This window comes from Peromyscus californicus, unplaced genomic scaffold (genome assembly GCF_007827085.1).
Source record: "Peromyscus californicus insignis strain IS unplaced genomic scaffold, ASM782708v3 Scaffold_11__1_contigs__length_118956290, whole genome shotgun sequence".
In the NCBI taxonomy this organism is placed as follows: domain Eukaryota; kingdom Metazoa; phylum Chordata; class Mammalia; order Rodentia; family Cricetidae; genus Peromyscus; species Peromyscus californicus.
In genome coordinates this window covers 90,032,066-90,044,803 of record NW_026294402.1, presented here as the reverse complement: position 1 = coordinate 90,044,803, position 12,738 = coordinate 90,032,066, and the positions used below count along the sequence as shown (strand labels likewise).

The 12,738-nt window shown below is 42.9% G+C and overlaps 1 protein-coding gene across 6 annotated transcripts in view; it reads left to right on the top strand.

Annotated features, from left to right (window-relative positions):
• Nucleotides 1-12,738, top strand: part of Pls1 (plastin 1) — a 110,091-nt gene that overhangs the window by 7,410 nt on the left and 89,943 nt on the right. For 4 of the 6 annotated variants that reach the window (XM_052717161.1, XM_052717181.1, XM_052717194.1 and 1 more), the window contains exon 1: nt 8,833-8,918. The exons of 1 other annotated variant lie outside the window; for it this stretch is intronic. The gene's annotated coding sequence lies outside the window, so the exon portion shown is untranslated. Of the gene's footprint in view, nt 1-8,832; nt 8,919-12,738 lie in introns of those variants that run through there. One more of the 6 variants, XM_052717171.1, reaches the window with a different exon arrangement.

Here is a 12,738-nt window from a genome sequence, read left to right as displayed (position 1 = left end):
TTTTAAAGATTTATTTATTTATTTATTATGTATACAGTGTTCTGTCTGCATGTTTGTCTGCACACCAGAAGAGGGCACCACATCTCATTACAGAAGGTTGTGAGCCACCATGTGGTTGCTGGGAATTGAACTCAGGACCTCTGGAAGAGCATCCAGTGTTCTTAACCTCTGAGCCATCTCTCCAGCCCCAGGATTTATATTTCATCTGCCTATCTCTTTCCTAGATTTTTCTACCATAAATGGTCTCCGGCACTTTTTTTTTGCTTTACTTTTTAAAATGAGAAGTTTCAAGTATAAATAGAAGTAGATAAAAATCCAGAATTTCCTTATGTCTACCACTAACCAACAGTTCTTTCAATTGGTCAATGCTATGTCCCCACCTTCCCCAGCTGGGCATCAGACCAGGCACCTTGGGCAAGTATTCTACCCCTAACTACACCCCCAGCTTTCATCAATCTTTGTTACATTTATAACCACCCCTCCTACGCCTCTTTCCCCAAGTTGGATAGTTTTAAGTAAAATCCCAGACATAATATCAGTTTATCTGTAACTACTATGGCTTGTATATCTAAAATGCTATTTCCTAAATGTCAAACCCATTATTTCCTGCCAGATCTCATTACCACATCTGCTCTCAGTCAATCCTCGTGTCTTGACTACTTTGCTTCAGAAGCATTCTAGGGTGTGTTAGTGCAAGTCTGTAATCCCGGTCTTTGGGAGGTGGAGGCGGAGGAACAGGAGTTCAAGGCTAGTCTGAGCACATGCGACCCTGTCTAGCTTGGCTTCCCTTGTGTGTTTAATTTTTTCTCCAACCCATTCTTCATACTGGGGGTCTCAATGCTTCTTTTAGGTTAGTATTGTTGAAAAATTTTAAATAGATGTCTTATTTTTTGTTTGTTTTGTTTGGGACAGGGTCTTGGTATGTACTATGTTGGCTGGTCTGCAGCTCACTCCGGCCTCCTGAATGTGGGGATTACAGTTGTGTGCCACTAGGTCTCGGAAGTATATGTCTTTATGCACAGTTTTTATTAATCATGTATATTCTAATATACATACTATAAACGATAAAATATAAATCTTAAGTGAGATAAACAATGTAAACAGTTCTAGAAGTTACTTCCTGTTCATAAGTGGACACTATCTTAGTATACAAACTCACTCAGTAATTTGTGTCTTTTTCTTTTTTGTAGAGCTCTAGTTGGAACTTGGGGCCTTATACATGCTTGTTTCTTATTTGAGGAGATGAAGTGTCGGAAGGGGGGGGTGAAGCTTTAGAAGTAGAAAGTTTGGTGTGGGTATATCCCATGTCCCTGGTATTTGCTAAGCTTTGTATCTTAAGGTGTGCGAACATAGGGACACCAACCTGAAAATTTTCATTAGTCATATATATATATAAATGACCAGTAGGTGGCACTACAACCACATTGAGACCTTTGTTACTTGCTGGCTAGAGGCTGGAGGAACTGTCTGCCAGCTGTGCCAATCCCATCAAAACCCATTGTTAGCATTCCTGTTTTTAGGATTTCACTGTATAATGCACAGTATAAAGGGTATGCATTTTAGTAAATCCTAGGTGAGACAGGAATGTAAATAGTTTCAAAAGTTTCTGTATTTGGTTTGTGATTTGTGTCTTTTTTTTTGTTTTTTTTTTTGTTTTTCGAGACAGGGTTTCTCTGTGTAGCTTTGTGCCTTTCCTGGAACTCACTTGGTAGCCCAGGCTGGCCTTGAACTCACAGAGATCCGCCTGGCTCTGCCTCCTGAGTGCTGGGATTAAAGGCGTGCGCCACCACCGCCCGGCGATTTGTGTCTTTTTATTTTTGTGATTTTGGCGATAGAATACAAGGCCTCGTGCATACTTGGTAAGCTCTCTGATACCAAGCTATATCACTAGCCCTCTGTAGCTGATGTTTTAAATAAGTGCTTGTGTAACGCAGTTGTGAATTGGAGTTGTTCTACATAGTAAAACACAACCTTTTCAAAACTCAAATCTGATTAACCCATTCCCTTCTTCGGTATGGGGTTATGTATTGGATATTGTCATACATGGGTTTAAAGTTACAAGGGAGAACATGTCTGTTGGGTAAAGTCTCAAGTAATGAACAGTGTAACTACAAACCATCATTCTGAAACCTTATGAAGGAAAACGAACGATTCCTCGTAGCCGAATGACACCAACACACCTGTTTTCACCTAGTTGAGACATTGGAAACACCCAATTACAACACAGACCAAATCTACTCAGTTTTATAAGTCACTCAGTAAAGCCATGTGTCTTTCCATCTCTGAGACAGTTACACACACACACACACACACACACACACACACACACACACACACCTACCGAAGGCTACGACGTCACTGAATTTGGAAGCAATTTGTAAAGGACACAGACTACTTCATATGTGTGGACGCTTTCTGTATAGGTAACAAATTAATATTATTGACATTACAAAGGCCATGACCCTAAGAGTGTATGAAATATAATAGTAATGATTGGAATACTTATTTTTCACTGTTTTCAAAATACTTTGTCTACCAGGTAGCCCTTCAAGCTGTAAGGTACAGAAAGCTCTGGAATTTGAACATGCATTGCAACAGTCTGGAGAGAGCTTGAAAATGGATTCCTAGAAACATGCCCTGAGGTTTTGGGCACAGATAAGTCAGAAAGGAAGCTCAAATTATATATATAATTTAGTTACAGGTAAATGTGGCAAATACTAGTTTTGGCTTTCCAGGAAGACAATGTAAGAGAACAGGGCAAATCACGCCCCTGTGTTGATATGTTGCTGACTGTCCAGAATTTTGAAATGCTGTCATTTTCGTGTATCATTTTGTGTGTAAAAGGTGAAAAGGCGCGTGGGGACTGTGTATCGTCTCGGCCGTGCCCCCCCTCCGGTCTTCTTTGATCGTTTGCCATCTGTTTCAGCTAATGTTTACAGGTTTGTTTTCCCCACCTCTGCTTATGCTCACTTACTCTAGGATAATTGTGCAGTTTGACTTCCACCTGCTCAGGCGTGTCTATTTCAAAAGCTGGACTGCCCGTTTAGTTTCTCATTTTAATTACAATTTCAAATCCCCAAAGGTTTAGATAGGTTTTATGCCCATAGCATCCCTACAGGAGAAGGCGAGGATCCAAAGAGGGTTGGAGATTTTTCATCTCTGCCTTATTTGTTAGGTGATTCTTTTCTCCTCTAAATGATGTTTTTAAAAAAGAAAATCAACATAAATCAAGAGTTGAACTGAATGTTAAACTGAATATTGCCCTTTTCACTTGTATTTATTTTTTCTCTACTTTATTCTAAAAAAAAAAATAGCCAAATAAACTCAGTGTGTTTATATTCTATTGCCTGGTTTCATTCAAAATGCATCATGGTTAGACTGGGTGCCCATCAAAAGAGGAGTGGATAAACACAGTATGGTCTATCTACACAACGAAGTACTATTCAATTATAAAGATGAATGAAATAATGACATCTGCAGGAAGATGGGTGGAGCCAAAGATCATTATGTTAAACTGAGTAAACCAGACTCAGAAAAGACAAATAGCAAGTTTTCTCTCATATGTTGAGTCTAGATTAAAAACAACAGTAACTTGAAAATAGAAAGAGAAGTATTTGGGAAGAGAAATGTGACAAGGAGACAAGAGAGGGTAATGGGGGCGGTTGAAATATGATCAAAGCATATTATGTACATGAATGAAAAGGTTGCTGTGAAATCCATTGTTTTGTGCAATTAATATATGCTAAACTGTTTTTTTATAAATTTTATTTATTTATATATTTTTTATATATGAGTGCTCTACATGTATATACCTGCATGCCAGAAGAGGGCATCAGATCCTATTATAGATGGTTGTGAGCTACCATGTGGTTGCTGGGAATTGAACTCAGGACTTCTGGAAGAGCAACCAGTGCTCTTAACCACTGAGCCATCTCTCCAGCACGCTAAACTGTTTTTAATGGATCTGATTTTACTGAAATTCAAAGTGAAGCTGGTGCCTGGGACAGCCACTGGTTGTAGTTATAAGTATTTTTGAAACCTTGGATTCTGGGAAGTAAATGCTAGCTAAGAGTCCAGGATGTCAACAGAATAAAGACATACCTTTTCAAGGACTAATATTGTGGTAATAACAGAACTTTGGAATTGAACTTGATTTGGAATCCTAGTCTTTTGTGCTTGTGTGTCTGTGCAGTAGTTAGTACAGAAAAAAAAAAAACCCACAAGAAACAAAACCTAACCCATGGCTGAACATTACCAGTGATGGTAGCGAACGCTAGAGGTTTCTCTTTGTGGTAGCTCTTCCCTTACCAAAGAGCCTAGCAAAATAAACTCATAATCCATCTGAATCTTTGCAAAGTGTGGAATCAGAGAAGATTGTCTTTATATAAAAGACGGTTTAGTTATTTAGTTGCCTTTAGTTTTTACTTAGTTTTGTTATGCAAAAATGTGATTTTTTTTGGTCCATGTGTGTCTGTGTGTGGTAGCTAGAGGCTGACGTGGGGTGTCTTCCTTGAGTGCTCTCCAACTTATATAGAGAGGCACGAACCTCTCACCTGAACACAGAGCTCTCCCATTCAGCTCGTCTGGCTAGCCAGCTTCCTTCAGAGAGACTCCATCCTCACCCCCCCCCAGGCTGGGATGACTGGTGCCTGTCATACCCACCTATATTGGCTACCCTGTTGAGGATCTGAACTCTAGTCCTCAAGGCTTGTGCGGCAAATACTCTACCCACTGACTCATCCCCCCCCAAAAAAAAAATTACATATAAATGAAGATACTTTCTTATGGCTGTTATGGATATTCTATGAAAAAAAAAAACCCAACACTGAAAATGCTGAAAATGGTGACTTATACTAAATAGGAGCCAAATAACTTAGTTATTATTATTATTATTATCATTATTATTATTATTACTATTATTTTACACAAGCAATAGAAGATACAGAAAATATTCCCACTTTGGTTTTAGTTGATAACATTTCTTTTTTAAACAACAACTGGTATATATGATTGAACCTAATTTATGTGATAGCAAATATTCAGAATTGGGAATTATCTAGAAAAACTGGAGCATATGGTATAGTAATTAATCTTGGCTGTCAGTTTGATTGGCTCTGGCTGGAATCAACTGTAAAGATGTGTATTTCCTGGAAGGATTAACCTAGATGGGAAAGCCTCCTCTAAGGCATGCCCCCTCACCGAGTGGCATGCAGATAGATATAAGAAGACCCTATCGAAAAGTTGCTTCTCACCTGCATGACTTTGCCGCTTGCTGGTGAGTGTATCTACTTTGCTGGTGCCATGGTGGTACCATTCTTTACTGCCATCAGAGCTCAGCCTCTTCAGCTTTCCAGTGTGGACGAAAGAACAGCGTCTCTCCAGGAATCCAGTGACAGATTGGGATTGCAGAGACCTCCAGCCTCAGGGACTGGAGCTGCTACAGCGCTCTCAACCTCACCAGTGTGTAGACAGCCTTTGCTGACTACCCAAACTGCGCTGCAGATGTTGTGCAAGTCAATCTAATACGTCCCCTTTGTAACATATATTCACTCTATTGGTTCTGCGCCTCTAGGGAGCTCTGGCTAATTTTGACACATATTTACTACTGATCTCTATTTTAAAACACTTTAAATTAGATTTCATTCTACTTTGTGGGTGAGTGTTTTACCTGCATGTATGTCTATGCACCAGTGTGTATGCTTGGTGTCTGAGGAGGTCAGAAGAAGGCATCATATCCCCTGGAATTGGAGTTACAGATGATTGTGAACTACCATGTGGGTGATGGGAATCAAATCCGGGTCCTCTGCAAGAGCAACAAATGCTCTTAACCACTGAGATATCTCTCCAGCTCATGGTTATATAAACACAGTATACTCGCGCTTACTAAGTACAACATCTCTTCCCTGTGAATTCTTGCTACTGAGGCTACTTCAGTCATCCCCCCCCCCCATTGTGTGTTTGTTTGAGATAGGGTATGTAGACCTTGAACGTGCTATGTAGCAAAGACTGGCCTAGAACTCTTAATCTTGCCTTACTTCCCATGTACTGGGATTGCAGGCAGGCATGGCTTTAATTACTTTTAAATGATTCTCAGTAGAGTAATTTTATCAAATATGATCTGAGCTGAGAGCTCTGACCTGGAACCTCCTTTTTTTTTTTTTTAGTCTCAATGAGGCATCTATCTATCTATCTATCTATCTATCTATCTATCTATCTATCTATCTATCTATCTATCCATCTATCTGAGACAGTATCTCTCTATGTAGCTCTGGCTATCCTAGAATTCACTATGTAGATCAGGCTGGCCTTGACCTCACAGAGATCTCTACCTGCCTCTACCTCCCCAGTGCTGGGATTAAAGGCATGTGCCATCATGCCCAGCCTTCTCCCTGAGTTTGAAAATCTTATGTTTCATTGTGGTGATGTATATAGTCAGTTGAGCAGGCAACCATTTTCTCCTTCTTTCCCTTCCTCGTACTTGGGATGCAGCCCACGTTCTTGTAAAAATCTTTTTATGTTGTCCAGGCTGGTCTTCCACGTGCAATCCTCCTGCCTCAGCTTTTCCAGTAGCTAGGATTATAGGCTTACATCACCAGGCAGGTCCACTTACAATTTTATTTATAATCATGTGCATTTCTAATGATATACTCTGCTATTTTAGATTCGGGAGAAATTTCTGGGAAATACTTGGATTTTCATCATCAACAATTTGTGTCTTGGGGCTAGTTACTTTTGCAAATGATTAACAACTGATTATTTTACCTTCCTTTAGAGGGAATGAATTTCTTTTGCCTTCCCTCCAAATCAAGTGATGTCATTTGGGTTCTGCATTTTTTTCATGGACTTATCTTGGTCAATATTTTTACTACATACATAGAATATAAGTGTACTTGATTATTTTCTTTCCAACACTATTGGTCAATAATTTATAGAAAATGAACTATGTATTTAAAGTATCCACTTTAGCTTTGGAATTTGGATATATCCATGAAAATCATCATTATTGTCAGTAAAGAGAACATTTCTATGACCCCCAAAAGATTCTCATTGTCCTGTCGCAGTTGAGTCTTTCTCCACCTCTGGCCCAGGCAATTACTGACTTCTTTTTTGTCGTTAGAGGCTCAGCTTCACAGAAATGAAGCTCTACGCTGTGTATTTCCTCTCTGGTCCCTTCAGTTCAGCATTAGGATTCTGAGATTTATCTATCGTGGGGAACAAATGAAGTCCTGAGTGGAGGTGTAGTTTTTGACTTCGGGTGGGCCATGTCAAGGACTCCAGTGCCTCAGCCCTGTGGAGGTGGCAAAGCCTTCCCTGGGTCAGGCTCAAAGGAATAGCCAAGCCTCCCTGTGGACCATTTACAGGGTTGATAGTGTGTGCTGGAGGTGTCACCATAGCTTTCTGCCTGAAGACTGCCTCCCTACAAAGACTGCTCTCCTGCTGAGACCTCCTAAGCCTGCCTCCTTCAGCTCTATGCAATAACCACACCTCCCCTGTTCAACCATACATAACACACACACACACTTAGCTTTCAGGGTGCTGTGGCTTCTCCATTCTGGAGCCCAGACCATCCAATCTCAGCTTCTTTCTGTCCATGTGTCTCTGTGTATTTGCCCTCTGGGTACAGAAAGACATGACATGACTGAAGCATTTGAGTAGGTCATTCTTTTTTAGTACCAAGTAGTATTCCATTGTACTGATCTAGCACAATTTGTTGTTCATTAACCTATTCATGGTCAATTCCTTCCAGACTTTGGCAAAACAAAACAAAACAAAACAAAAACAAAAACAAAAAACCCCTGCATTAGTATGCAAATCTTTGTGTGGTCATATATTTTAATTTCTCTTGGATAATAGCTAAGAATAAAATGGCTGGGTGGCTGGATCAAGTTGTACATACATGTTTAGTTTAAGTAAATATTTTGTGAGAACACAATTCCTCTTGTAGATCCGAGCTCAGATAAAAACTTGAAGTTTATGGGACTTTCTAGGGTATGGGGTTTTCTAGGCAGGGAGAAATCCTTTTCTCACTCACTCCTCTTTGGTCCACTTCCATATTTATTTACTCATCCAGTTCTTTTGGACTTTAAATAATTTCAGTCACCTTCTCCAGCCGTATTCCTGATTGCTACCTTTTCTGGACTAGATGCTAGCAGGCACAAAGGACCTTAGGTCTAAGGGCAGCGAAACGGTGGCAGGGTTCCCTGTACAGCTAGGGACCATGCCACCAGCAAAGTATACAAGAACCCTTGAAGCCGCATTCCATTGGCTCGACTCACACGCGCTAGCAAAAGATCCCACCTTTGTTTGAGTGTGGGCTTTGGTTATTTATTTTAAATAGGTGTGGCCATTAAATGAAGAGGAAGGATTATCTGAATTCTCCAAAGGGGAGAAGGAAGAGAGAAATTGTTTTACTTTAATACATATTTTGTCTTTCGGGCTGCAGTTTTCAAAAGTGGTAAGCACACCAGTGGCACCAGCTACCAGGGAACGCATTAGAAAAGCGCAGACAGACGTGGAAACTCTGGGTTTGAGAGCTGGTTGAATAAAGCCTCCGGGTTATCCCGATGCCCCCTTGCTTGAGAATCGCCGTGCTAAACTCATCGCAGGGGTGCAGATGGTCGTAATTAAGCTGAGTAAAGTGTGGGTAGGAGGGATGACGCCCCTGCTGCGCCTGTCCACCTCGCCTAATCCTTTCCGGCTCCTGCCAGCCTCCTTTCACCTGAACCCAAAGGTCTGGCGGCCTCTCCCCTGGGTGCAGCAACTAAAACCCGGCAAGTGGATTCCAAGGGTGGGGGTGCGGGCGGAGCATGCGCAGTGGCCGGAGCGCAGCGGCTAAGAGGCGGGCGAGAGGTAGCTGCCGCGGAGCGGACGAGCGGGCGCGGGGATCGCGGGCGGGAGCTGCCGAACGGCCGCCGCAGGTACCGGGTGCCGGGACGCGCACGCGGGCGGGGGGCGGGAGAGGGAGGCTGTGCGGGAAAGCCAAGCTTGGCTTCGCGGCGCTCGGCGTGTGGCTCAGTTCCTCGCCCCGGGCGTCTCCTGCACCTGCGGGCGCGCTGCTGCCCTGCGGGGGGAGTCGGGCGCTCAGGTGTGCAGTCCCGTGTGTAGCAGCTTAAACCACTGCCCGGGAAGCGCATCGTGATACCCTGCATCTAGGTAGGGAGGGGTACCAAGTTTTCTGTTTTAAACTTTGTGTGACTGTCGATGAGGCTTTCGGAACCATTGTGCTTCTCTCAAGTTGTGTGACTACTCCGTTCTGCCCCTGGTGCATAGGATCAAATATTGGCAGACTGAAATTGCATCCGTGTTTGCTGGATTTGGTGCCTTTCCTGGAGTTCTGGGGCCTCTGGATGCAGTGTTAGGAAATGTCTTCAGTGGAAGTCAGTGCCAAGAATTCTGTGCGGTTCAGCAAGCTGCACTGTCAAGTACATGCTTTACAAATTAAACAAAACAAAACAGAAAACCCTGTTTTCAACATTATTACCCGCGTCCCAGGCTTCAGTGGGTAATATTGAAAAGAAGGAAATAGCCCTTCTTGATTTTTTACATTTTTGTGGCTTATATGGACAGTATTTTGACCTTAAAGCTGTGTATATATGGGGCGAACAACTAATGGACAAAACTGTAAAATCATAACTAGAATTTCAAGATGAATTTTGGTCCCACAAAGGTGAAGCAAGGGCGTTTAATTACACCCCCACCTCTTGTAATCAACTCCTCTTTAAACTTAATTCATTAGTGAAATTCTATAGGAAAGTGTTGAATTTGTGATGTGGGAGGCACAACGTTGTAGTAAGTTTAGGAAACAGAAAATTGAAGATGAGGAAGAAAAAAACCTTAAAGAGACTGGAAGGGACCCCCTCTCCCCTCCTTTTTCGGCCGTGATGAGTGTTCTAATGGCAGAAATAATATACAGTTGGTCTAGTTTGGTACTGAGGGACCTGTGAGGTCAGCCAGTTCAACTGCTTCAGTTTACAAATGAGAAAGCTGAGACCAGGGAGGTTGGGTGACTCGCTGTGCCCGCCCAAGCCCCTCTGGGCAAAGCTGGGCCTGGGCACCTGGTTTTCTGATTTCAGGGATCTTTTTACTGGGTCTCTCTGATCCTCTCCTCGCTGTTGATGAGATGATTAAGGCTTGCCTTCTCTTCCACCTTCTCAGTCTGATTGAGGCAGGAAGTTAGTTGTTTGTACTTTGCTCCTACCTCATGCACCCATTCACAAAGACCCACCACTCAAGCCTTGCTTATGCGTTTGCTGGTCTCGGAAACCAACCCCTGTGGCCTCTCTTTGCTTGTTGGCTTCCCTTCCGTTTGAACTCATTGCTCAGGCATAGCCTCTTGGTAGTTTCCTTTGCTCATGGCAGTCACAACTAGCTTGCTCTCTTCCCAAACCCAAGGTATTTTATGGCTTCTGTCTGTGCTGCTGTTCTCCCCTTTGGATACAGCTTCTTGAGTCATATTTTAGAACATGTTCCTATTTTCTGACTCGAAAGTTGTTAGGTGTGTAAACTCCGGAAAGTGCATGACTTAAAGATCCCACCCAGTACTAAGTTCAGACTCCTTCCAGCTGCTGTTTGTGGGGAGGAGGGACATTTGAGGAAGGAGGGACATTTGAGGGAGGAGGGACATTTGAGGGGATTTGGTGTGGATGTTCTGTGACAGAGAGGTCACCCAAGACAAAAAGCAAGTTGGAGAGATTTATGAATCCAGAAATCACAGATTATTTGGAAGCGCTGGAGATGGGGTGAAAACACAAGAGAGGAGTGTTTGCTAGGACTTGGATTAACCATAAATGCCGAGTGGAGAACACAGATTTAAGAAATGGCAGGGCTGGAGAGAAGGCTCAGTGGTTAAGAGCTCTGGCTGCTCTTCCAGAGGACCTTAGTTTGATACCCAGAACCCATGTGTTGGCTCACAAACATCTGTAACTCCAATTCTAAAGGATCCAATGATTTCTTTTGACTTCCTCTGGCACCCAGCATGCACCTGGTGCACAGACATACATGCAGTTGAAACACTCATACACATAAAATATTTTTTTAAAAAATGGTGTAAAGGCCATGTGTGATGCCCTCCTGTAACCCCAGTACCCAGTAGACAGAGGCAGAGAGATCTCTACCAGTTGAGGTTCATCTGGTCTACATATTGAGTTTCAAGCTTGTTTCAAAACCAAAAAACAAAACAAAACAAATAAAAAGAAATTATGTAAACTAAAAATGTGGTAAATAGATTAGGTGGAGAGAGGGGAGAGGTATTGAAAATTCCTCTTTCAATACTGGGGTGTTGGCAGTGGGTTTATAATATCTTTTTCAAATCTTACAGGCACTTCCCATCAGAACATTGTTTCTTTTCTGTCTTACTGTGTGTGTAGTAGTCATACTTCTCATTCCAGAAGATGAACTCTGAGGGGCAGTCATTACACTCCATCCTCCCAAGGGGTGCTACTGCTTTGCATGAGATACTCAACACTTACTGCATGGATAAATAGTGCTTTGGCATGAGGAAGGTGGGTAGTTAGGCTGATAAACTGCACAGTAGTGCTTTGTCTAGCCCCTGACCTCACTGTATGAAGGAGAGACTCATTGTGTCATTGGAAGAAATGAGAGACACAGAATCACTGGCCAGTCCATAATCAGATGTACGGATTGTGAGTTGGGGGTGGGGGCGTTGGGTGAGGCTTGGGACCTGGAAGCTTGTACCTGTGGCAGTTGGGAGCAGTCTAGAAAGGCCATTGCTAGCTTAGCTTACTTAAGGAGAAAGAAAATCAGGTTAGCCAAAAGCAGGTCAGCCCAGAGCCTTTGGACAGTGGGGTACTCTACGCTTAGAGTACTCAGCTGGGACAGGACCATGTTCTCAGAGAGGAATACTGAAGTAGTCCTTTTGACCTAGCAATATGGGGCAGGGTGAGAGGGAATATGAAAAAAGTGTGATCAGACTCTCCCTAGAAAAATAAGACAGATAGCAATGATGCTAAACCTAAATTATAGCTGGAGAAGTGTTTGGAATGTCCTTGTTGCCTTGGGACAGATGTTGCAAATGGCTCTTTTGCAAATCAAAGCACGTTCTTTCTGTGTAACCACACACACACACACACACACACACACACACACACACACACAGCACCGAGGAAACTGTTGGAGGGAACGTTCTCACCCTTGACATTCATGGTGTGATCCACCACCACCTTCACTTCTGACAGGCAGCGATAGCTGGTCTCATAAACATGGCAGAGAGAGAGACGACTGTTGAGGGGCCGCCAGAAGAGCGTTTGGTGCTTAGCAGCAGGGAAATCAAGGGCTGGCCTCGTCAAGAAAGGTTATGAGGCTGAGGAGATGGGCCAGTTGTCAGAGCACTCACCTAGCGTGCACCAGGTTTAGGGTTTGATCCCATCTCTCCATAAAGTGGGTGTGGTGCTGTAATCCCGTAATCCCAGCATTTAGGAAGTAGAGGCCAGCTTTGGCGAAACCCTACTGGGGGTAGGGAGGAGAAACTTTTCAACTTTTTTTGTTCTCAAGACAGGATTCTTTGTGTGACAGCCCTGGCTGTCCTGGAATTCACTTTGTAGACCAAGCTAGCCTCGAACTCACAGAGATTCACCTGCCTCTGCCTCCCCAGTGCTAGGAACCGTGGCCCAACTCTAATATGGTTTCTTTAAAAATTAAAAGCTTCTTAGCTGAGCAATGGTGGTGTACGTCTTTAGTCCCAGCACTTGGAAGCAGAGGCAGGCAGATCTCTGAGTTCGA